The following is a 25,050-nucleotide window of genomic DNA, read 5'->3' on the forward strand; positions in this document are numbered from 1 at the left end:
CTGTTACTGCTTTCAGGAAAGTTGGTGGTGTAACCACCATGTATATTTCATTGAGTCCTTGGGAAGAAAATTCCCATGAATGCTCCCTCACACCTCAAACAAGCTGTGGAGTTAAGATACCACTAGGTGTACAAAGTACTTTTCAGGCTTATTGGATAGACAGAAAGGAGAGCTGAAAATCCCACTCACCCCACTGGGCCCCCAGAAGTCAAGAGCAGCTATGTTTGGAGGCATCTTAGAATAGTTGCCAGAAGGATTAGATCTGCTTAATGGGCATGGTTTAGGCCAACATTTCCTCCTCTAAGCCAGTGGAGTGGACATAGTAACAGAATAGTGTTTGCCACCCCCACATCCCCCTGCCCCTGGCATCCCCCACCTTTTCCTAGAAGGTGGAAAATTGATCCGGTATTGGATTAGTTAAAGTTAGTTGGAAAAGACCCAAACTAGATGGTTTGTAAGGTTGCTTTCCAGTTCCAGCATTCTAGAAGTTTAAGATTTATAGAGGGTGTGTTATCATTTAGTAAATATTGTAAAACATCTCTTGAATTCACAGCTCTGAAGGCTGACCAGCTGCTCCTTTCTGGGCTGCTTTGCAGGTTAGTATTCTTACTTGCACTGTCTTTCTTGTTTTTAAAACCTGCTTAAACTTTTTGTGAAATGGCAAAGACTTTAAAAAAATTAAGATTATTTGGCACAGTCTAAGTGCTGATTGATTTAAGGTTAAGGTTGTAACAGTACTAGGGTCCTCTTTATTTAGGCCTTTACTTGTTAAAAGTAAGTCCTTCTTTGATTTTAAACCTTTGGGATTTGGTCTTGTTTCCTTTTGCCTTTTAAAAGAATTAGCTCTTATGTTAGTTTGTTAGGGTTAGGAATTTAAATATGGTGTTTGTGACCAGTTGAAAAGTTCATTGTAAAAAATGACTTGGCAGACGTTGTGAACTAAGAGGCATGATGTAATTATTTCTTCTAAACCGGGAGATAAGTTGAAAAAGTCGTGCGTGCAATGTGAACGAAGCACCAGAACTTCACTGGTCTTGCCAGAGCAGGGTAGTGGTGATTCAGGGACACTGGTTCTGAAACTCTATTATTCTTATCTCAGAGAATATCTGTAATTTCTCTTGTCAGTATTGTCATTGATGTAAAAACTTCTTAATCTCCCAGGGCTTTGATAGAAACGATATCTCTTGGGGGGTTCTCTCTTCCTGTTTGCCTTTCTCAGCATGATCTTGGAAGCTATTTTTCCCTTCAGTGGAGAAAAGGTAACTATAAGCATTTCAGTCTTTGGGGTTCCAGAAGAGTAAAGGGTGTGAGAGAAACATCAGATATTTGGTGTTGCCATTGGATGTTTGATTTATTTGGTGAATATTTATGAGTATCCGCTTGGTGCTTGGCATTTCACTAGGCACTGTAGCATATGGAGAAAAGCCTAAGACATCAGGATGGATATTGTAAGGAGTTTACAATCTAGTTTGGGTATGCAAATCTGATATGGAAAGTTCTGTTAAAATGAATTATGGTGACATAGTGGAAAGGCACTAGACTTGGAGTCAAAAGACGTAGTCTTGAGTCTCAGTTGTGTCATTTATTGTCTGTATGACCTTGAATGTGTCAACCTCTGTCAGCCTCAGTTTCCTGTGGATGAGGTATAATGGTGCCTACTGCCCTCCCTACCTCCAAGGCTGTCCTCAGAATCAAATGAAACAGTGGATGTAGAAAGGCTTTCCAAACAATAAAGTCTGTACAAATGGAAAGTGTGATAGTTTGTTTCAGTCAAGTCCAAGTGATTTATATCAGATATGGTTTTCCTATAGAAAAAGTTTTATAGTAGGGAGTTATATTGCCTACCAAGGATTTGGTGCCTGACTTTTATAGGAATGATTGTCAGCAAACACCAGTAAACTCAACGTGTCCAAAAGAGAATGCATTATCTCCACCCCTAAACCCTCCCCTCTTTCACGCATTCCTATTTCAGTCAAAGGCAGCATAATCCTTTTGGCATCCCAGGTTCATGACCTCAGCATTACCTTTGATTCTTCATTCTCACTTACTCCTTGTATCCAGTCAATGACCAGATCTTGTCCTTTCTACCTCCGTGGCATCTCTGGTACTCACCTCCTCTCCAGTCCCCCAGCTATCATCCTAGGTCAGCCCTTCACTGCTTCTCACCTGGATTATCGTAGTAGCTACCTAATTGGTGTTGCAGCCTTGGGTCTCTTCATTCCAATCCATCTTCTGCTCAGGGGCTAAAGTGATTTTCCTGACCATGTAGTTCTGACTATTTACTCCCCTACTCAATAGATTTAGATGGCTCCCTATTACCTTTAGGATGGAATAGAATAGCATTTATTAAGCCCTTACTATGTGCCAAGCACCGTGCTTAGTGTTGAGGATAAAAATAGAAAAGCAAGACAGTCCCTGCTCTTAAGGTGCTCACAATTTAATTAGGGAGATATATACACATATAAGAAAGTTCAACTTTGTGACATGGAGAGGCCAGGTCATACTTAAGGTCCAAAGGTAAAAGCCACAGAGAGGATGGTGAAGCTCCATGGGCCTTGGGGATCAATGAGCAGGGCAGATGGTTCCTGATCAACCATTGTCGAGAAGGGGGTAGTGAGCACAAGTGTGGCTCTGGGTCACTTCAGGCAGAGGTAGAGAAGGGTGGTTCAGCATCCAGCCAAGAGTGAGCATACCCCGGGGGGAAGTAGGCAGTGCCATTTGGGATGGGGAAGGGGAGGGTTCTCCAAGGCCTGTTGCTGCTGCTTTATTGGGCACCTGTTGGTAGATGGGGCTGGCAGGATTTGTAAGGGGAAGGAAGACCTCTGGCCCCCAGTGGCGTCAGCTGATCCTTGGCAGGATCAAATATAACCTTCTCTGTTTGGCTTTTAAAGCCCTTCACAAGCTGGCTTGCTTTTCCTGCTTAGTTACACACATTCCTCTTCTTACACCCTAGTAGTCAGACTGGCCTTGCCACTTCTCCCATGAGATACACCATCTCCTGACTCCAAGGGTTTGTACTGGATTCTCCCGTTCTTGGAATATACTCCAACCTCACTTCTCCATCTCAGTATCCCATGCTTTCTTCCACATTCAACTCAACTGCCATCTTCTGTGTTAAGCCTTTCTTGCCCTCCCCTGATGGCCAGCAAGTAGTACCATCCTCCAGTTACCTATAGTGGGTACATACTTTGCATATTCTTACAGGTATGTGTTGTTTTCCCTCATTAGAAGGTAAGCATCTTGAGGAGTGAGACTTTCACTTGTCTCCCCAACCCCTGGAATAGTTTGACCCATTATAAGTTTATCATAAACGTTTACTGAGTGACCAATCAGCTATTTCAGCAGCCTTAAGAGATATGTCTTCATACTTTACAAGATACTAGTTTCTATAGTGTATCTAGATTAAGTAGGGCAAAGCAGTAACCATTTACATTATAATGTACTTAATATGCTACAGTATCTACTAGCCAAAGGCCTTTGGTCATTTCTGCCTTAGGGGTATTGTTTTTATTGTTATCACAGCAACAAAAGGTGAATCAGCACTTTCCTCAGTTCAGAAAGGTTTCTCTGAGGAGATTTTGACAAGCATCTGGAGTCAGGAAGGCCTTAATCCAAATCCTGCCTCAGACATTTACTAGCTGGGTGGCCCTGAGCATCATCTCAGCCTCAGTTTCCTCATCTGTAAAATGGGCATAGTCATAGCTCACAGAGTTGTGAGAATCAAATGAGATACCGTTTGTAAAGTGCTTTAGAATGCTGTATAAGTGAGTGTTATCTATTATTATTTTTGGCTTTTTAAGAAGCAGATCCCAGGATTGCTGGCTACTTGTCTTCTTTTCTTTTTCCTTGAAGTAAGCACAGGCACTTAAGATGCGAGTTGTTGGTTTTCCTGCGATTTGAATTCTTGAATTGCTGTCTCAGAAACTTTACTTTTGCTCTGGGCTTCTGCAAGGTATTTCTCCTCCCTCATCAGGTGCCTGAATCAGTAGTAATTTGCACCGAGATCCCCCGTGTTGTTTCACCAAGTTAAGAAGCCTGAAGACTTTCGTTTGGACAGGGCCAGACCTGGAAGCTCCCATGGGGCTGAATCTTGTCACTACGATCATCACCATCAAAGATTTATCGAGGGCCTGCTTTGATCCTAGAGCCACCAGATGAGACGTCATCTCTCCTTCTCAGCCATACATCCCAAGCAGCGATTTCTGATGCTGGACAAAAACCATTGCTCACTAGGGGGCTGATTTCTCTTTCTATCTGTTATTTTTAAGGATTGAATCTAGGGCAAGAGAGCATAATGAAGGGAAGGGGAAGGGAAGGTGGCAGGAATCTATTAGGCACCTACTGTGTGCCAGGCACTGCACTAAGCACTTCATAATGTGATCTTATTTGGTCTTCACAGCAGCCCCAGGAGGCGGGTGCTATTTTTATTCATATTTTATAGTTGAGGAAACAGAGGCTGACTTAATAAACCTGATCTAAACATTAAAATGAACAATAACTGCAAGAAACTAGATTGGAAATTATATATCGAAGTGTCATCCTCATTGAAGTTTTTACAACAGGAGGCTATCCGGTTTTGGAACTTGGTCTTCTTTGGGGTATTGCCTTCAGGGTCCTAGGTGAGAAACTTAGGCCCGTCGTAGGAGGGGACCCCTGAGCAGTGTTCTGGAGGAAGCTGGGGATAGTAGAGGGTAGAGATGAGAAGAGAGTATAGACATGGGAGAGCATTTCTCCAAGGGCCCAGAGCTACAGGAGTTGGGATCCTTGTGCAAGGAACATCTAGCAGTTTGGCCAGAATGGAGTGTGCACGAAGACATGAAGTGTGTCTAGAGGTAGGAGGGGACTGTGATGTGGAGGGCTTTATGTCAGACAGAGGATTTTACATTTCATCCTAGATGATGATTTCTATGACAAGATCAGATCGGTGTTTTAAGAAAACCTGTTTGGCAGCTGTGTGGAGGATTGGTTGAAGAGAGGAAAAATTAGGCAGTTATATAGATTATTGCAGTAATCTGGGCAATAGCCGATGAGGTTCTGATGTAGGGTAAGGCTGTGTGAGTAGAGAGAAATAGATGGATAGGAGATGTTGTGGGAGAAGGCTTGACAGGGCTGGGAAACTCATTGGATATTAAGGTTGAGTGAGAGGGATGGTCAAGGTTGACCAACATGAATCTAAATAACTGGGAGGCTGGTGGTGCTATGTGACAGAAATATGGAAGAGGGATGGATTTGGCAGAAAAAACCTGTTCCATTTTGGATATGTAAAGGACATCCAGTTGGATGTGGGGCTGGAGTTTGGGAGTGAGATTGGGTGCCAATAGATTGTACAGATCATAGAATTGTGGGAGATGGAGGAGGGAGAGATCTAGACTTGGAATAAGCCTTGAATGTCAAGTAAGGCTTGAATAAGTCCTCACAGGGAACATGGCATTCCAGCAAATTAGGAAAGCTTCGTGATTGAGCAGCAGATGCTTGCAGAGAACTGTACTAGGTGCATAATGGGCATTAAAAGTAAGTGACTGGAGGCAGCTCGGTGGCGAAGTGAGTAGAACATCAGCCCTAGGGTCAGGAGGACCCGAGTTCAAATAGGACCTGACACTTAACACATTTACTAGTTGTGTGACCTTGGGCAAGTCACTTAATCCCAATTGCCCTGCCTTCCCCCCTCCAAAAAAAAAAAACAACAACCAAAACCCAAAACAAAACAAAAATAGTGACTCAGAGCTTTCTACTAACTCTCAAGTATTCTGTAAATTCGAGGGCATCAGAGAATAATTACAAAGCAAAATATGTCAAATATATTGTATATTATAAGTTTAAGAACAGAAATAATGGAGGATGCAGATAAAAGTACTGGCATGAATTGGGATCACCGGGGAAGGTGAACGTTACCTGGTGTTCAGGGTTGAGTTAGGGATGGGAGGGGGATGGAATGTATGTTCCAGGTGAAAGGATTGCCTAAACAAAGGCAGCTGGGATATATTAATGTTGAATAATTATGAATACTACTGGGATTATGTGAAACGAATTTAAAAGTGGCAGATAAGCAACATATCAATGCATGCATATTGAATTGAGCTGATAGGGATTTTGAGTTTAAATTATGAAGTTATAGTCATTTCAAACCTAATTGGAAAGGTGGGGAAAAAAACCTTGACAACTCTGCTCACTTTATTCCTTGAACTTCCTGCACCCAAAGAAGCGGTGCAGATATTTATATGCTTTTTGTAAGTCCCTGAAAAATTGGCCCTGATGGGATTAATTGCCAGTGAAACTGTAGAACTGGTCTTCAAAGGCATTATATGGAGACATCTTAGCTTTGTCGTTCAGTTGTTTCAGTCGTGTCCAACTCTTTCTGACCCCATGTGGGGTTTTCTTGGCAAAGGTACTGGAGTGGTTTGCCATTTCCTTCTCTAGTCGCAGTGTTTAGGAGGGCACAAAATCTGCTTTATATTTACAATATTAGTCCAAGTGTGTTACCCCCAGTACTTGTGGTTGTGATGACAACGGACATTTGTATAATGCTTCAAGGTTTACAAAGCACTTCTCACGTGTTGTTTCATTTGAGCCGAGTAACCCTTGGAGGTAGATGCTGTTGGTGTTATAATTCCCATCTGTGCATGAGGACGTTGAGGCACATGGAGACTAAGTGAATTGGCCATGGCCATTCAGCTGAAATGGGGTATTTTTGAAAGGGAAAAAAGATATGAATACATGGGAAGATTGTTGTTTAGTCATTCTCAATCCTGTTCAACTCTTTGTGGCCCTTTTTGGGGGGTTTTTGTGGCAAAGATCCTGGAGTGGTTTGCTATTTCCTTTTCCAGCTCATTTTATAGATGAGGAAACTGAGGCAAACACGGTTAAGTGACTTGCCCAGGGTCACCCAGCTAAGTATGTGTCTGGGGCCAGATTTGAACTCAGGAAGAACTCAGTGCCGATGCTCTATCTAATATACCACCTAGCTGCCCCAGGGAAACTAATTAAACACAATTATATGCCTTTTTTCCCCACTGCCAAAAGTTTTGAAAAAAATTATTTCAATTAAAACATAGATGTTTTATTCATTTTATCATTTTCTCTCCATCTTTATTGCTTTATTACTTTCTTTTTCATTCTTTTGCTAACAACATGATATTGGACTCTAATTTGGTACAAGCCAGATTTGGAAGGGAAATGTTATTTGGACCAATGTAGTGAAAGAGTCTGCCTTGGGTGCCTTTGGCTTTTCACCCCACCCTCCAAGCCATTAACTGGTCTTAGGAAAATAAGATCAAGTGAAGGACAATATTCTTCTAGAACTGGGAGTTCCCGGGTTCCCAAAACCATTATTCAGGTGCAGAGCTGCTCTGTTGAGATCCAAACCTACCCATGATTCCTTAGCATCAGGAGCAGAGTTGTGAGAACTGGAGAGAAGCACAATCTGCTTCCTGTTTCAGTAGCGGCTAAGAAGGAATCTAAGGAAAGAGGTGGTCACTTGGGCATTTCAGTGTCTTAGTGAAATGAGGAGCTCTTTTGGCGCCAGGCTCATGGTGCTGTGGGAATCTGGTGGCTTGGCCAAAGCTACTCGGAGCTGGGCAGTGGGCTAGGGTCTGCTTTCCTGGGAATGTGACTGACCCTGAAGAAGGAGACAATCCACTATGGTGGAGGAAGAACAAGGACCAAAGAGGATGTGGTTTGTGTTTTGGGTATTCCTGAGAATCAAACTCATTTGTTATAACTCTGACATTTAGAGACAAAGACAGCATTCATATAACAGGAAATTCTAGACTGTGTGTGTGTGTGTGTGTGTGTGTGTGTGTGTGTGAGAGAGAGAGAGAGAGAGAGAGAATGCATAAGCTAAACCTGCTGGACACTTAACATTGTTAGGCACTTCAAGGATGTGTGTAGGGGGCAATAGAGAAATGTAAGAGGACCCTCAAAAAAGGTACAACCTAGGTACTTGTGGATGTAGTGAAATCAAAGCACTTATTGTCACTTGTCTAGCAGTTAATCGAAAACTACTTTTAAGTCAACACATATTTATAGTTTAAAGCATTTTGCAAGCCTTTGAGGTCACAAAGGCTAAAATGAATCAGCCCCTGCCCTCAAGGAGCTTACATTCTAGACAGATAACTATAGGCTAAGTAGGGTATTATGGGTACCAGGAGAGATCTTTGAAGAACTCTAGGATAATTTAGGGAAGGAGACTCATCTGGAGGAATTAGGGAGAGTTTCACAGGAGAGTTCTGCAACGGTGTCACCTTGGACAAATTACTTAACTCTCTGGGCCTCAGTTTCCTTATCTGCAGGATCACTTCCTATGTCTTATTCCCTATCCATGGGTGTATCCTAGGCCTCAATCCTGTACCCTCTCCATTCTTGGGGAACTCATCAGACCCCCTGGACTCAACCGTCATCTCGGTGTAGACGACAACTGAACCTACTTAAATAAACCTTGACTCTTTAGCTTAAGCCCCACTTTTCTACCTTTCTGCTGAACATCTACCCCAGAGGTCCCATAGGCAAATCAAACTCAAAGGGTCCAAAATAGAACACATTTTCTTTCTCCCTAACTTCCATATTTCTTTTTAAAAATGCATCTTTATTGTTTTTTGCAGATATTTTTTGCATCACTAAAATTCCTCCTGGAATCCCTTTCCCTTTCCCTTCCAGAGAGCCTTCCCAGATAATTAATAATTTTTTTAAAAGAGAAAAAATGCCGATCAGCACATTGAAAACATCCAATAATACATGTAGTGTATCATATTGGGCTTCCAGCCTCTACAAAGGAGTGGCTGGGGGGGATGTCTTCTCCTATTTCTTCTTTGCTTGTTCTTTGTTAAATTCTCAACATTCACAGTTAATTATCTAGTGTTTGTTGTCTCTATCTACATCATTGTAGTCATCGTGTATACTATTTTTTTTGGCTCTGCTTATTCTGTTTTGCTTATCGTGACTTATCACATTGGTCTTCTCATGCTTCTCTGTATTTATATTTGTCATTTCTTAGAGCGCAGTGATATTCCATTATATTCATGTACCACAGTTTGGTTAGCCATAGCCTAATTGTTAGGCATCCATTTTGTTTCTAGTTCTTTGCTACTACAGAAGTGATGCTAGAAAAATTTTGTTGTATGTAGCAACTTTCTTCTTATCAATGACTTCCTTGAGATATAAGCCTAGTAATGAAATCTCTGGGTCAAAGAGTGTGTGGACATTTTAGACCCTTTATTTGCATGCTTTTAAATTGCTTTCCAGAATGGTTATATTAAATCAGAACTCCACCAACAATGCATCAGTGTGTTGATCTTTACACAACCCCCTCCAACACTGGCTCTTCCTATCTTTTGTCATTTTTGAAAATTGGCAGGGTGTGAGGTGACACCTCAGAGTTGTTTTGATTTGCTTTTCTCTAATACTATTAGTGATTTGGAGTCCTCTTTCATCTGGTCATGAATGGTTTGAAATTCTGCTTTTGAGAACTTTATTTGTATCCTGTGACCACTTATCTATTGGGGAATGGCTTTTGGAAATATATAGACAGGTAGGTGTTTTGTTGTTATTTAGTCTGACTCTTCATGACCCCATTTGGGGTTTTCTTGTCAACAATACTGGAATGATTTGCCATCTCCTTCTCCAGCTCATTTAACAGATGAGGAAACTGAGGCAGACAGGGTTAAGTGACTTGCCCAGGACCACAGAACTAGAAAGAATCTAAGGCTAGATTTGAATTTGGGAAGATAAAATGTAGAAATATCTATACATACAAAGAAATATGCACATATACAAATATATGTATGTGGAAAGATACATATACATCAAAAGTCATATATCTAATCTATATCTACATGAATATATATACACACTGATGTCAGTTGTTTATATATCTTCTATGTCCACAGTCCTTATCAGACAAATTTGATAAAAACACTTTTTTTTCTTTTATCATTCAACTACTTCTCTTCTCTTCCTAGGTGTATTAATTTTGTTTTTCAAGAAGCTTTTTAGTTTCATGTAATCAAAGTTATCCATATTATCTTTCATAATTGCCTCTGTCTGTTGTTTGGTTAAGCATACATGTCCTACTCATAGCTGTAAAAAGTATATACTCTGCTTCAAAAAAGTCATACCAAGATAAGGTCAAAATGGGTATATGCTTTGACCTGCTTATTTTTTTAGGGTTAGATTATTTAGTTTCTAATTAATTTTTAATCTCTTTTTCCATTGTCTATTATTGAATATAATTTTTATTGCATTATGATCTGAAAAGGATGTGTTTACTTTTTCTGCATTTGGTTGTGAGATTTTTATGTCCTAATACATGGTCAGTTTTTGTGTTAAGTGCCATGCACTGCTGAGAAAAAGGTTTTTTCCTTTCTATTCCCATTCATTTTTCTCCAGAGATCTATCATATCTAACTTTTCCAGAGTTGTATTCATCTCCTTAACTTCTTTCTTGTTTATTTTTTCGTTAAATTTATCTAGTTGTAAAAGGGGAAAGTTGAGATCCCCCACTAGTATTGTTTTATTATCTATTTCCTCCTGTAATTCATTCAACTATCCTTCATAAATTCAAATGCTATAACATTTGGGGTATCTATGTTTAGTATTGATATTACTTCATTGTTTATGGTACCTTTCAGCAAGATATAGTTTCTTCCTTATCTCTTTTAATTAGATCTATTTTTGCTTTGGTTTGTCTGAGATCATGATTGCTACCCCTGCTTTCTTTGCTTTAGCTGAAGCATAATAGATTCTGCTCCAGCCCTTTACCTTTACCCTGTGTGTATCTCTCTGTTTCAACTGTGTCTCTTGTAAACAACATAGTATAGGATTCTGGTCTTTAATCCATTCTGCTATCTGCTTCTGTTTTATGGGTAAGTTTATCCCATTCATATTTATAGTTATGATAACTAACTGTATTTTCCTCCATGCTATTTTCCCTTGTTTATTCCCCCCCCTTACCCCTCACTCTTTCCCTCCTCACAAGTGTTTTACTTCTGATCACTGCCTTCCCCAATCTACCCTCCTTTTATCGGTCTCCCCTCCCCCTTCTATTATCTCTGTCCCTTTTTACTTCCTTATAGGGTAAGATAGATTTCTGTATCCAACTGAGTGTATATGTTACTCCCTCTTTAAGCCAGTTTTGATGAGAGTAAGATTTAAGCTTTGACTGCCACCCCCCCTCCCCCATCTTCCCCTCCATTACAATAGCTCTTTCATGCCTCTTTTATATGGAATAATTTACCCCCATTCAATCTCCCCCCTCCTTCTTTTTTCAGTGCAATTTTCTTTCTCACCGCTTTATTTTGTTTTTTTTGGAGGGTATTATCCCATCTAAGTCACCTTAGAATCTACACTCTCTGTCCACATATACTCCTTCTAATTGCTCTTATAGTAATAAAGTTCGTAAGAGTTACAAATATTATCTAGCATGTAGAAATATAAACAGTTTAACCTTATTGAATTTCTTATGTTTTTTCTCTCTTGTTTCTTTTTTACCTTTTTATGTTTCCCTTGGGTCTTGTATTTGGAGGTCAAATTCTTTTCTTCAGCCCTGGTCTTTTAATTAGGAATGCTTGAAAGTCCTCTATTTCCTTAAATGTCCATTTTTTCCCCCTGAAAGATTATATTCAGTTTTGGTGGGTGGGTGATTCTTGGTTGTAGTCCTAACTCCTTTGCCTTGCAGTATATCATTTTCCAAGCCCTCTGGTTCTTTAATTTGGTAGCTGCCAAGTCCCGTGTATTCCTGACTGTGGCTCCATGATATTTGAATTGTTTCTTTTTGGTTGCTTGCAGTACTTTCTCCTTGAATGGTGAGCTCTGGAATTTGGTTGTGATATTCGTGGTAATTTTTATTTTGGGATCTCTTTCAGGAGGTGATTGGTTGATTCTTTCAATTTCTATTTTACCTCTGGTTCTAATACATCAGGGAAGTTTTCTTTGATAATTTCTTGGAAGATTTTGTCCAGGCTTTTATTTTTAAATCATGCCTTTCAGGTGGTCCAATAATTCTTATATTATCTTTCCTGGGTCTGTTTTCTAGGTAGGTTGTTTTTCCAATGAGAAATTTCACATTTTCTTCTGTTTTTTAATTTTGTTTTTATCATATTTTGATGTCTCATAGACTCATTAGCTTCCACTGGCTCAATTCTAATTTTTAAGGAATTATTTTCTTCAGTGAGCTTTTGTACTTCCTTTTCCATTTGGCCACTTCTATTTTTAGGAAGTTATTTTCTTTGGTAAATTTTTATTTATCTTTTCCCATGCTATTGACTCTTTTTTCATGATTCTCTTGCATTACTGACATTTCTTTTCCCAATTGTTCTTCTACTTCACTAATTTGCTTTTAAAAATCCTTTTTAAGCTCTTCCAGGAATTCTTTTTGGGCCTGAGACCAAATTACATTTTTCTTTGAGGCTTTCACATGTAGCCATTTTGATACTGTCCTCTTCTAAGCTTATGCCTTAATCCTCCCAGTCACATAGTATCTTTTTATAGTCAAGTATTTTTTTTGATCTTTTTTTGTCCTATGTGGCCTCAGATACCTACTAGCTGTGTGACCCTGGGCAAGTCACTTAATCCTGTTTGCCTCAGTTTCCTCATCTGTCAAATGAACTGGAGAGGGAAATGATAAACCACTCCAGTATCTTTGCCAAGAAAACCCCAAATGGGGTCATGAAGAGTCAGACATAACTGAAAAGACTGAACAATAACAAAGATAGTTTTTATGATATTAAAAAAGGTGTCTCGGGGCAACTAGGTGGCACAATCAGTAGAGCACCGGCCCTGGAGTCAGGAGGACCTGAGTTCAAATTCGTCCTCAGACACTTGACACATTTACTAGCTGTGTGATGTTGGGCGAGTCACTTAACCCCAATTGCCCTGCCCCTCCCCCCAAAAAAGGTGTCTCTATGTCTGTACTTTGTAGGGGTTTTTTTTTTAAAGCATAACTGTGTGTTATATTTTTTCAAAATTTTCTGCATCTATTGAGATAATTGTGTGATTTTGGATGCCTTTGTAGTTAATATGATTAATTATATTGATCGTTTTCTTAATGTTGGATTATCTCTATATCCTTGGTATAGTTCCAACTTATCCATAATAAAAGATTTCTCAGATGAATTATTGTAGTCTGTTTGACAGAATTTTATTTAAGATTTTAAGTCAATATTCATGAATAATATTGATCTATAGTTCTCCTGTGCTTAATCCTTCTTTAGTTTAAGCATCAGGAACGTGTTAGAGTGCTTTCTTTTTCAATTTCTGAGAATAATTTGTGTAGTATTGATACTAATTGTTCTTTAACAATTTGATAGACTTCTCCTGTGAATATCAGAACCAAGGATTGTTTTTTTTGGTTTGGTTGTTAGATTGGATTATTCAAGCTCTCCATTTGGTCTTTGCTGGTTTGGGTGATTTTCATATTTCTAAGGGTGCTTGCCATTCTTCTAGTCATCCCCTTTTAGACCTGTACTGTCATCCTTGCCTCGGACTTTACTCTCCCTCCCATCATAGCCAGTTAGTTGCCATATGTTGATGATTCACTTCCCCAACGTCCCTCAAATATGTCTCCTCTCCACTTCCACCACTAGCACCCTAGTGCTAACCCTTAACACTACCCTCCTAAATAGTCTCCTGGCATCCAGTTTCTCCCCCTCTAGCCTGTTCTCTACACAGCTACCAAACTGATATTCCCAAATTTTAGTTCTGCCCCTGTCACTGCTCCACTCAAGAAGCCTTAGTGGCTCCCCATTACCCCTTAGCCTAAAATACAAACTGGTCTGTTTAGCATTAAAAGCCTTTCTCAGTCTGGTTCCTCCCTGTCTTTCCAAGCTGGTGACATATACTCCTCATGCTGTTTCTCTCTCTCTCTTCCCCTCTCTCTCTCTGTCTCCCTGCCCCCCACCTTTCTCTCTCTCTCTCCCTCTAACCCCCTCTCTCTCCCTCCCTCCCTCCACCTCTCTATCCCTCTCTCTCTCTCTCTCTCTCACACACACACACACCTCCCATCCTGTCTCCTATCTCTTTGCCTTTCCTGTACATGCCTCAAATGCTCTCCTTTTTTCCTGCCTCTTGGGGTATCACTCCCTTCAAGGCTCAGCTTTCCTGCTGCTTCTTTTAAGAAGTTAGCTAATAGAAATTTCTAGCAGACCTAGTGAGCATAGGTTTGTGATTTCCTCCATTGCTGTTCAGCAGCACGTGAGTGGGAACGAAGGAGGTGGAGGCTGGGAGTAATCCAGGGTTGAGGTCTTGGCTCAGACCTAGAGGGAAGGGAAGTATTTTGACAAGGAGAGGTGAGGTGGTAGGAATTATGGGAGTAGGAGGTGGTGGTGGTTGTGATGGAGGCATCTAGGTGGTGCTGTAGTGCATAGAGTTCTAGACCTGGTGTCAGGAAGCCCTGAGCTCAAAATTAGCCTCAGACACTTAGAGGGTCACTTTGTGACCCTGAGCAAGTCACTTAACTTCTGTTTACTTTCGTTTCCTCAACTGTAAAATGAGATAATGCTATTTACCTCTCAGAATTGTTATGAATCTCAAATGAGACAGTTTGAAAAGTATAGTGTCTGGCACATAGTAGGTGCTCTATAAATGCTTATTCCCTTCCCTTCTCCCCCCTTCCCCTACTTGTAATGCCCCTTGCTGTAGGTCTTTATTTAACTCTTCAACTTTGTCCTGTATTTTTCTCTCCTTTCTCTTAATTAGACAAGCATTTTAAAGGCAAGGCCTTTGTCTCACATTTCATACATTTAGCACCCAGTACAGGGACTTCTTTCACAGCTGTTTGTTGTCGATCTTCATGTTTTGGGAGAACAGTATGACTGAATCTACAGCACAACAATGTTTTTTGCCATGTTGGTTTGGTTACTTGCATTATCAATTTTTTTTTTGGTAGGGGTGGTGTTGGGGGTGAAGGAAGAAGCGAGTGATAGTGGGAGTACTGATAGCAGCACACAGGGAGTCGGGAGGACTGCCTGGTTGAGTTATTTCCCAATCCCAGCTCTCCTCTGGCCAGATCAAAGATCAAAATTCTCTGCCCAGGTTTCCTCAGCCATCATTCTCAGAGGGACGGCTTTCTGTGGTTGGGTGGAAACTGAGAGTAGGAGGGAGGTAGAGGCTGAGGTGGAAGAAGCAGGGTCCACGGAGGTGAAGGAAAAAGGACCTTTTTGGTTATAAAAGTTCTGTGGACCAGGAACAGTTTGCCCTGGCCTGGTGCTTAGGAGCCATTCGATAAGTCCTCATTACAGTTTGGTGAGGAGCTTTTAGGGCCATGTTTCCTTGACTCAGTTTCCCTTCCAGCCCAGCTCCCTGTCCAGCCTTGTAGGCTTCCTACCTCTATTAATCCCTGGATTGAAAAGAGCTTTGATAGGAATTGTTTCAGCTTTTCATTGGAAGGAGGAAGACTTCCAAGGGTAAGAGTGAGTGGGTGAGTGAGGGTCTTGGGCTTCTGGTCGTTCTTATGGAGTCAGGCCCTTCTGGTTTGAACTTCATCCCTTATAACTTGTGGCATTTCACTGGATTTCAGAGTGGAGAAAAACAGAAATCCCACAGTTCTTTAAAGGCTGATGGCAGAAAATCCTAGTGTTATGTCAATTTAAACAGTTGTACTGTGCCCAGAAATACAATTTAGAGCAGCAGACAGATGCTGAACACCCTGAAGAAACCACTTCTTTTATCCTTTAAAAAAATGTGGGGCTGGGAAGGAAACTCTATGCTATTTAACCAACCCAGGAGTTAACCTATGCACTCTTAAAGAGACAGACCTGATAAAGAGTGTTCGAGGGATTGAATTCAAATTTTGTCTTTGAAAAAAAAAAGAACATAAGGAATAGAAAAGACTTTTGTTATTTGCATGAACAGTAAAATGATAATTCCTTAAGAAAGATTGGAAAGACAAAGACAAAATACAAAGAGGATGTTTTAAGCCTTCTGCCTCAAGTTAGTCCTTGTATTGGCTTTACTTTTTAGATTTGCTTGTATCTTTTACTAGGTAAAGCAATCTAGAGATACCGAGGCAGGCCAGCTGGCTGCATAAGTCTAGTTCATTTCAGCCCATTTCTAGGCCTATGCTAAGAAGCTCATTCTTCTACATACTTATTAGAAGTATTTTTCTTTGATATTAATGCATATTTGCTTTACAAAAACCTAACAAATATACGGGAGTTGCATCACAGTCTTTAACCAGGTAGTTAAACCACTTTCTGGGAGTGAGAGGTCTGGGTTCTCACCATTAGCTGGCAGGTCTGTCCATCCATAAACTCCGCTCCGTCCTTGACCTTTTGGACTAATATTCCTTGTCACTTTCATTGATACCATTGATATTCTTGGCCAAGAGAAGAGGTGGGCATACTTCTTGCTCCCCACTTCTACTTTCCAATGCCTTTCTTTGAGGTCCGTGCAGTCTATTTATGCAGCCCTCTCCATATTGGAATTACTTAGCTTCCAGCCTTCAGCTACCTGCCTTTCCCAAGAACTGGCTTATGGTCTTCCTCTCAGTTCAGTCCCCAGCCACCAATACTTAGGGGCTTTGATATTCATATTGATGACACCTCTACCAACCTGATCATACAAATCTTTGAGTTCCTCAATTCAGAATGACCTCCTTTTCTGTCCTACATTATTCACATACGGCCTAGGACGCATTTTAGGCCTCAGCGTCTCATAGGGGGAGAATAGACATCGGAGGCCATCTCAGAACTTTGAAATGCTGCCCTCTGACCACAGCCATTTCCTTTCTGACTTCTCTCTCATTGGCTCACTCACACTTTGACCTTAGTGTGAACTCTAGCTCTTTGACCCATCCCTATCCTCCTGTCCATTTGCCTTTTTTTTTTCCATGAACTGCTTCTTTAGTGTTTTGTTAGCCCCCTCTGATCTCTGTTGACCTTTCCACCCCACCATCTGATTTCTCCACTCTTGTTCCAGGATTCCTAGGCGTGGCTCATGGAGTGAGCCTAGTTCACCCATGGCAAACTTCCACAAGTCCTTTGTGGCTGCTTATTTATCTGCTCTATTCTTCCCAACTCCTTATCTCGTTTCCTGCAGTGACTGCTCAAGACCTTTTTTTCTCTCCTCTTGCCCCGACCCTTGATTTGTACCCATCTCACTCCCCAGACTCATCTCAGCAGAGGAGAGGACGTGAGGTTCAGGTATGAAATGACTTCTCCAAAATCACCTGGTGACCCACTGGTGGACTAGCTACTAGAATCCAGAACTCCTCTGCATCACTGTGCAGACTTCTCTCTTCTTCCTTGCCCTGGACCATCGCTGTTCCCTAAGGGTCTGTTGTTAACTCTTTTTTTCTCCCTATCCTTACACCTACAATGTCACTCACACCTGCAACTTCAAATGCCACTTCTATGTAAATGGCTCCTGAGTCTATATTCCTAGTCCTGACCTCTCTTCTTAGCTACAGACCTACATTTTCAGTTGTCTTCAGAACAGTTTCTACCTAGGTGGCCCAGTGGCATCTGTCCAGTCTTAGTTTATTACCTATGGGCTGGGAGTCAAAAAAGACCTGAGTTCAAATGCTGCCTTATTCATTTACTGTCTTTCTGACTGTAGGCAAGTCACTTAAGCTCTCTCAGCCTCAGTTTTCTCGTCTGTAAAATGGGGACAATAATAGCGTCCCATTTGTATGGTTACCATGGAGATCAGGTCAGATGATCCATAGAGAGTGCTTCCCCAACCTTGTGGTGCTGTGTAAATGGTAGTTGTTGTCATTGTCACTTCTCCCTGGACCTGCTCATTTTGACTTCACTGCTTCTGTACTTGGCACTTCCATCGACACAGTCTCAAAGACAAACCTGAGGTTTTCAACACGTGAGTCTTTCTTTGCTCACACCCGGGGTCATCTCTGACTATTTCCTCTTCCTCACTTCTTATCCAATCAGTTACCAAATCTCGTTGCTTCCATCTTTTAAGACCAACATCTTTCACAATCGCCCTCTTTTCTTTTTTCCCACCGTGACCATACTATTACAGACATTCGTTACAACCTGCCCCAGTTGTTACAATCACCTCCTCACATGCCTTCCTGCCTCCACTTGGGGTCTTTTGGGGGCTCCTTTGTGTGGGTGATTGAAGAAGCAAATTCTGGATGATGCCAAGCCAGAGGCAAAAGAACTAAAGAAAGCCCCTCTGGGCCCATTGGTGTGACAGCTGGGCCTCACTTTTTAGAATGTTATACCTGAATACAAGTGGCTTACTTCTCCCTACCTTTTGGACTAATGATGTTTTTATTTAATAATCTTTTTTAAAGAATTCTTAAAGGTATAGTTGTAGCATTTAATAGAGTAATATAATCATACTTTTCGGTGCTTTTTCTCCTTCTGGCAGTGTGTTTGGTCTGGTTGGCTGGAAAGGAGCAGTCCTATTAATAGTGAGATTTCTGGCATCTCTTGTAGATATGTTTATCACAGTGTACCAATCCTCCCTTCCCCCACTCTTTTTTTTTTGTTGTTCCAAGGATAAAAACAAATGGTGGCTGACTTGAACTTCCTAGGACTCCTTCTACTCTGGCTCAGATCAGCAAATGCCCAGCCTCAAAAAGGTCTGGTAGTCCTTATTAGCACCTGCTATGAAAAGACTGAAAGAAAAGCCCCACTGTGCTGCAAATAATAGAAACTGATTCAGTTTTTGTTATGTCGGAATCTTCATGTTGGGGATAGAGTTATAATCAGCCTTTCTCTCTTTGGAAATGTTGGGAACACAAAGATGTAAGATGTGGTCCCTGCCCTTCAGGAGCTTCCAGTCAGCACAGGGAATACCAGCCCTAGAGCCAGGATGACTCATCTCCCTGCATTCAATTCCAGCCTCAGACGCTTACTAGCTGTGTGACCCTGGGGAAGTCACTTCACCCTGTTGGCCTCAGTTTCTTCATCTGTAAAATGAGCTGGAGAAGGAAATGGCAAACCACTCTTGTGTCTTTGCCAAGAAAACCCTGAATGGGATCACAGAGAGTCGGACATGATTGAAATGACTAAACAACCATCACAACAAAAAATAATCCAAGACAACAGTAAAAGAGATGCCCGTCTGGCAATATATGATTAAACATGAAATGAGAGTTACAGACAAAGAAGCGTCATAGGAGTTCCAAGGAAGGCGAAGTTGCCATAGGGACCGTTGAGTGGGTCTCTATGGAGGAGGCCAGCAAAGCTGATCCCTGCAGGATGTGGATGGATGGAGAAGAGCTGGGGAGGACAGAATGAAGAGTCAAGTGACTGGGGAAGAAATTAGAAGTAATTTTAAGAACATCCTCAGAGAGAGACTAACAAGTAGGCTCAACAAGTTGAAGCAAAGGTGAATAAGACATTCTGGAGGAGTGCAAGTTCCCTGCTGATTTCTTTCTGCTCTTCCCTGATAGGCCATTCCTTTCTCTCCTGCTGGTCTCAAAGCATCCAAAGTATGTAACATCTCTTTCTGCCAATGTTCCCCGCCTGCTTCCCCCAGGATTGTGTGACCTGAAATGCCGTGATCCTGGGTACCTTCCAATGTCCTTGCATTCCACCTGACTTGGCTTCTGAGACCCAACCCAAGAATTTACCTCCTTCTCCCTGTTCCACTCTGTGAACGTATATGGAAACCCAGCTCACCAAGCAGCTAAGCTAGAGGGAAGTTGTTTGTAATAAAAAAGGGGATATGTCCAGTAAACTAAAGTATTAAGAACAACTGACGGTTGACGTGGCAGTCTGAAGGCCTGAATGTAATGGTACCCTCATGGTACCATTAACTAGCTCTGTCCTCTTGGGCAAGTGAAAGGCAGTGTGGTATCATAGTAAGAACATTCATCTTGGAATACAGTTTCATATGATCTTGAACAAGTCCCTGAACATACGTGGCCTCAGTTTCTTTATCTGTGAAACAAGGGGCCTAGTCTAGAACTTCTCTAATGTCTCAAACCTTCTCCTCTAAGGTTACCTTGTATGTATCTTGTATATCTCTCTACACGCTTGTCTCTGCTGTTAGGATGGGAGCTCCCTGAGGGTAGGGACTCTTTGGTTTTCACTTTTGTATCTCCAGTGATTAGCCCAGAACTTGGCACATAGTAAGTACTTAGTGAATGCTTGTTGATGGATTTCTTCAAAATTCGACGATGGTTTACTTTTCAAGGACACATATTGTGAGACAGCAGCATTTCTACCTGAGTAACTGTATACCACAGAAGTAGGTGCCATAAGCCCTACCTAGACTATTTAGCAACTGTTCCATTTAAAGGAACATCATTGTAGGGAAACCACAGAAACAACTGAATAAACCTCAAGATGGCGATTTCTTGACCTGATAGTTCCTGTGTGTTACAGTAGAAAAGCCAGGATCCCTGAATCTTCATAACTGGGCCAGTGAGTTAGATCTGCTCCTAATGCCTATTTACAACAAGGGCTTTTGCAGAAAACTTACCAAAAGAAACCAATGGTACACATTCCTTTTCACAGCTGTTGCCTGAGGAGTTAGGAGATCAGGGTTCTGGTTCAGTTCTTGCCTCTCCTTAGCTGTGCAACATTGGGCACGTCTCTTCTCTCTCTGGCCATTATATTCCCTCCTTCCCAAAATGAGACACTGGTACTGGATGATGCCAAATGTCCTTTCCAGTGCTGACATTCTGTAATTCTCGACTACATTCCTGCCGCTTAGTCTTAGCAGTTGGCTGTACCTAGTAGTTGGGGTGAACAGTTTGGATCACAATAGGAAGCGAAAATGACAGGTAACCATCAGACTCAACTGAGTCCCGACAGCTGGGCCGGTCGGTGAATTAGGACTTTTCTTAATGCCTATTTTCACCCAATGCTTTTGCAGGAAACCTACCAAAAGGAAGGATCGGATAGGTATAAATTGCCTTTTACAGCTGCAGCCAAAAATGTGACAAGAGAGGAATTGCAGTCTCCCATCTGTTAGTCACTCCAGATGAACCATTAATCTTCAGCATCCAAAATGCTCGCTCGTTACCCGCTTTGTCTTTAGCTCAGCAAACATTTTATCCTCAGTGTTCTGTGCATGAGGAAGATTTCAAAAATGCAATTCCCTTATTTTTATGACATGGCACTTCAAATGACATTTTGTTCCGATGGTTATTATTATTTTTTGTTAGGAGTGGGTTAATTTGTCATCTGGGAGATGAATCGTTGACATTTTACCAGAAGGTCTTTCATTTGTGCAGGATGTTAAAACTTTATTCAGAACATGGAGAGAACCAAATTCCTGCAAAAAGCTTTTGTATTTTAGGGTGATTTCTCTCTGTGTGGATGTTAGTGATTACTGCCATTCCTCCTAGAACGTGTATTACGCAACCTCAAACACAAATGGTACATGCTGACGGAATCATCACTGTGTAATTATCTCAAATGAAATCAAATCTTACTTGGAGCAGATGAACTCCAAGTACATTTTTCTTTTCTCAGCTTAAGTATTTTGCTTGGCTCGCTTAGATATTAAATGCTTTTGATTTTCTTATCTCTTTATAAAAGAGAGGGTAGGAGGGAAGCCCAGAATACTTTTCAGATATACACTGTTTCCTAGCCTCACTTCCTTGCCATCCTCTACTAAATGGATCTTTAGGCAAACCCATGAGATACTTCCACTATTCCAGAATCCCTCACCACTGGGTATTGTGGCATTTCTGAGATGGCAAAGCTACATCTCTTTCATTATTGGCCATCTCCTCTTTTCTAGGAAGTTCAGCTTTTTGAATACTCATTCTGCCCCTCCTAACGTTTCCATTTCTTTCCATGGTCCTCCTCTCAAGATGTCATTAAATTGAGTTGCTTGTCTTTTTGAGGAAGGGCTCTCCAGTTGTAGATCTTGAAGCCTTTCCCTGGTTGAAAAATGACCCAAAGCCACCTGGATCCTTTTATACTCTCGGTGACCTTCCCCCTTCTTACTGTTCTCATAATATCAGCTGTGAGAGGAGCCTTAGAAAGCCTGCATTTCTTTTTCTCTTAGCTTTGAATGACTTTTTCTGCTCCCTTCCATTAAAATTAGAAACCGAGTTCCTGTTTTCCTGTTCCACCACCTAGCTACTACCCATCCCTCCCATAAGACTCTCCCAAAACAACTTCTGGTTAACCTCCTAACCCAGTCTCATCACAAACATCTCTGATTGTTCTCATCTTTGAAATGCTGCCCTTGAGAACATCTGACCACAAGCAGAATGTAAGCATTGTAGGAAAGCTACGGTCGGACTTTGAAGGGTTTGTAAACTGCTTCCCACGCTTAGGGAGCTCTCAGAGCAAAGCATTTTAATTCTCCTAATCGGACAGTATTTATTTTTGAGAAGCAGAATGGCTAGTGGGTAAAGGGAGTCAGCATTGGGCCTGGGAAGAGCTGAGGTGTAGCCCTACCTCTGACACGCACTTGTTGAGCATTCAGCCTCTCTAAGACCATAGGGCAATGCTCTAAGACCATAAGTTGTTAATAAGGTGCTCATCTACAGCAGTGGAAGGAATTTCCACACTGGCTGATTCTCACACCAATGAAATCACAGGTTCAGATTCCCCTACCCCCTCTAAAAAAGCCTCGTATCAATGTGTGTGTGTGTGTGTGTGTGTGTTTGTGTCTTCACATGTAAGCTCAGGCACTTGATTACCTTTCTAATAAGGGAAACATGGCCAGTAAAGGGTGAGAAGTATTATACCTTCTTTCCTCTTTGCAAGGGCAGCCAAAGTTAGCATTCCAGATTTGGCTTGTTGTCTTAACAAGTGCTGTGAAAGGAGAAAAAAAATTCCTATCTTATTTTGAATTCCTAAATTCTCCGACTTCCCAGCGTGATTTGTTAGTTCTCCCACATGCTACTACCTACAGAAGAGCAGGCGCGGTGAGGTAGAGGCACTTGGGGTATCAGCTTAAATCTTTGGCTTTGTTACAATAAAAAGTAAAAGAATTCACCAGTACTGTTGCTCAAGATTTAGTGTGCATGGTCTGGGGATCAGTTCTTTAGGTATAGAGAAGTAGAATAAAGATTTCAGCTGCTGGATTATTTCAGATATCATCCTTTGCAGAATAAACGTTCAGCACTGTCCCCTTTAGCCTTTCCAGTGCTGGCTTTGTCTTCCACCTTGCAATTTAATATCCTGACTTGCACAAATGAGATTTAGATTTGAGAGCTGCCAGAGAAAGAGTCTTAATTTACTATGGTTTGCTCTGTGACTTTGGGAAAGGGAAAAGTTGTTTTTGGTAGAAGTTAAAAACATAATCGCTGAACTGAAAGGAGGCCTGATTCCCAATTGTTTTCACACTTAGTAATAATGTTGAGGGTTAGTGAGGGCAAATAGAATCGCTCAGTGTTAGGCAGGTATGTTAGGTGTGGGATTTCAAGGAAAATAGACAGAGCCAGAGCCGCCTTGAGCTAATAAGAGGGTTTATTGAATATTATACAGACCGTGTAGTTATACACATCGAAGAAGACCTGTATACCTCATACTCTGTCCTTCCTGGGCCTTACATGGCCTCATTCAGGGAAGTGGTTAAATCCCACGCAGCCAGGTTGGCTTAGGTTTTCATTGGCCCACAGATATCAGGGGGCTAGGAGGTTTTGTATTGAGAAAACTGAATGTTCCAGTGTCGAATGAGCAAACCCTCATCCCTTTGAGAACACTCCAGCTATGAGTAGGTCAGATAAGTCTAAAGCCAGGGGTTAGTAGAATTCTTTTGGGCCTGCCCTCATGTATATTCATCAGTCATTCTAGTGACCTCTCTCTGCATGTTCCCCTTCCCTTTTCTGGGTGAGGAGGCCTGGTCCATCCACATGCATCCACAACAGAAACAATAAGCATTTATTAAGTATCTATGTGTTAGCTGCTTCAGATAAAAAAACAAAGAATCCAAACAGTTCCTGCCTTCCCCGAAATCTGGGAGGAAAATTACAAAATGTATGCAAAGTAGATATAAAGCAATTTTGAAAAGTACCAAACTAGCAACTGGAAAGAACCAGGATGATTCCTGTGGAGGTGGCAAATTCACTCAGCTTTGTCAGTTTTGTTAGGGAAAGTTTTCTTTTAAATCGGCAGACCTTAGTGAATGAAAAAAATAATTTATACTTTCATAGTACATTTTAGTTTATAAAGTGCTCTCTTAACAACAACCCTCCTCTGCCTTTGCTACCTAATGTCTGTATGTGATCAAATCATTTCACCTCTCTGGGCTTCAGTTTCCTGATGAGGGGGTTGGACTAGGTAACCTCTAGGGGTCTTTCCATCTCCAAATGAATGAATGATTGAAGCTTTTATTAAGATTACTATGGGCGTATATTCCAAGGAGGAGACAAAATTCATGGAAGGTTTCAGCTTCAAGTCAAACGGAAAGGTCTCCAGGTCCTTAGGCTATGGTGGCAAAGTAGATGTTAATAGCTCTTTTTTTTTTTAACGTGGTAAAGATAAATGTTATCAATGTTGAATGAAATATTGGACCATTTGATAGTGTCAAGGACTGTGGCTACAAGAACTTTCCTTTCTGGGTCTTTAGGTACAGCTGTGGCTGTAGCCCCTGCAGGAGCAGTGGCCAGGCTGCATTTCTACAGGGACCGCTTCTCAGGATGATGGCTGTGGACACTGAGCTGGAGAGAGGACTATTCCCAAGGCTCTTGGCTTCAAAGGTCTTGCATTGTCTCCATCAGGATGAGAGGGGAGATGTTAGTCAAGGTGGTGGTAGAAGTGGTTTGATTTACCTGGCACAGGCTGCTTCCTGTATCTCCCTCAGAGAGGGAGCTTCTAGGACTCAGAGGTGGGGAACTTGCAGCTTCCAGGCCACACGTGGCCCTCTAGGTCCTCAAGTACAGCCCTGAATTGTTTGGATTTGGTCAAAGGGCCCCACTTGAGGATCTAGAGGGCCACATATGGCCTGGAAGCCACAGGTTCCCCACCCCTGTATAGGTTCTATGATCTTTACTAGGTAAAGAAATACTATGATCCCTTTTTAATACATTACAAAGTGTAGGCTCAAAGAGCTTGAGAGACATGCTCATCATCATAGAGCCTGAACCTAGGCCTTGTGCATCACCGTAGGTGACCTAATTTATCTAGAAGTCAGTTTCCCCAATGGCTAGACGTTTAGTTTTGATGCTCTCCAGCCAGGTCAC

General features: G+C 41.5%; 1 protein-coding gene across 2 annotated transcripts in view; it reads left to right on the forward strand.

Annotated features, from left to right (window-relative positions):
- Positions 1–25,050, forward strand: part of TPST1 (tyrosylprotein sulfotransferase 1) — a 118,042-nt gene that overhangs the window by 3,954 nt on the left and 89,038 nt on the right. Inside the window, exon 2 of one of the 2 annotated variants that reach the window (XM_036765860.1) lies at positions 554–596. The exons of the other annotated variant lie outside the window; for it this stretch is intronic. The gene's annotated coding sequence lies outside the window, so the exon portion shown is untranslated. The remainder of the gene's footprint in view (positions 1–553; positions 597–25,050) is intronic. 2 annotated transcript variants of the gene reach the window in all.

This window comes from Trichosurus vulpecula, chromosome 7 (genome assembly GCF_011100635.1).
Source record: "Trichosurus vulpecula isolate mTriVul1 chromosome 7, mTriVul1.pri, whole genome shotgun sequence".
Classification (NCBI taxonomy): Eukaryota; Metazoa; Chordata; class Mammalia; order Diprotodontia; family Phalangeridae; genus Trichosurus; species Trichosurus vulpecula.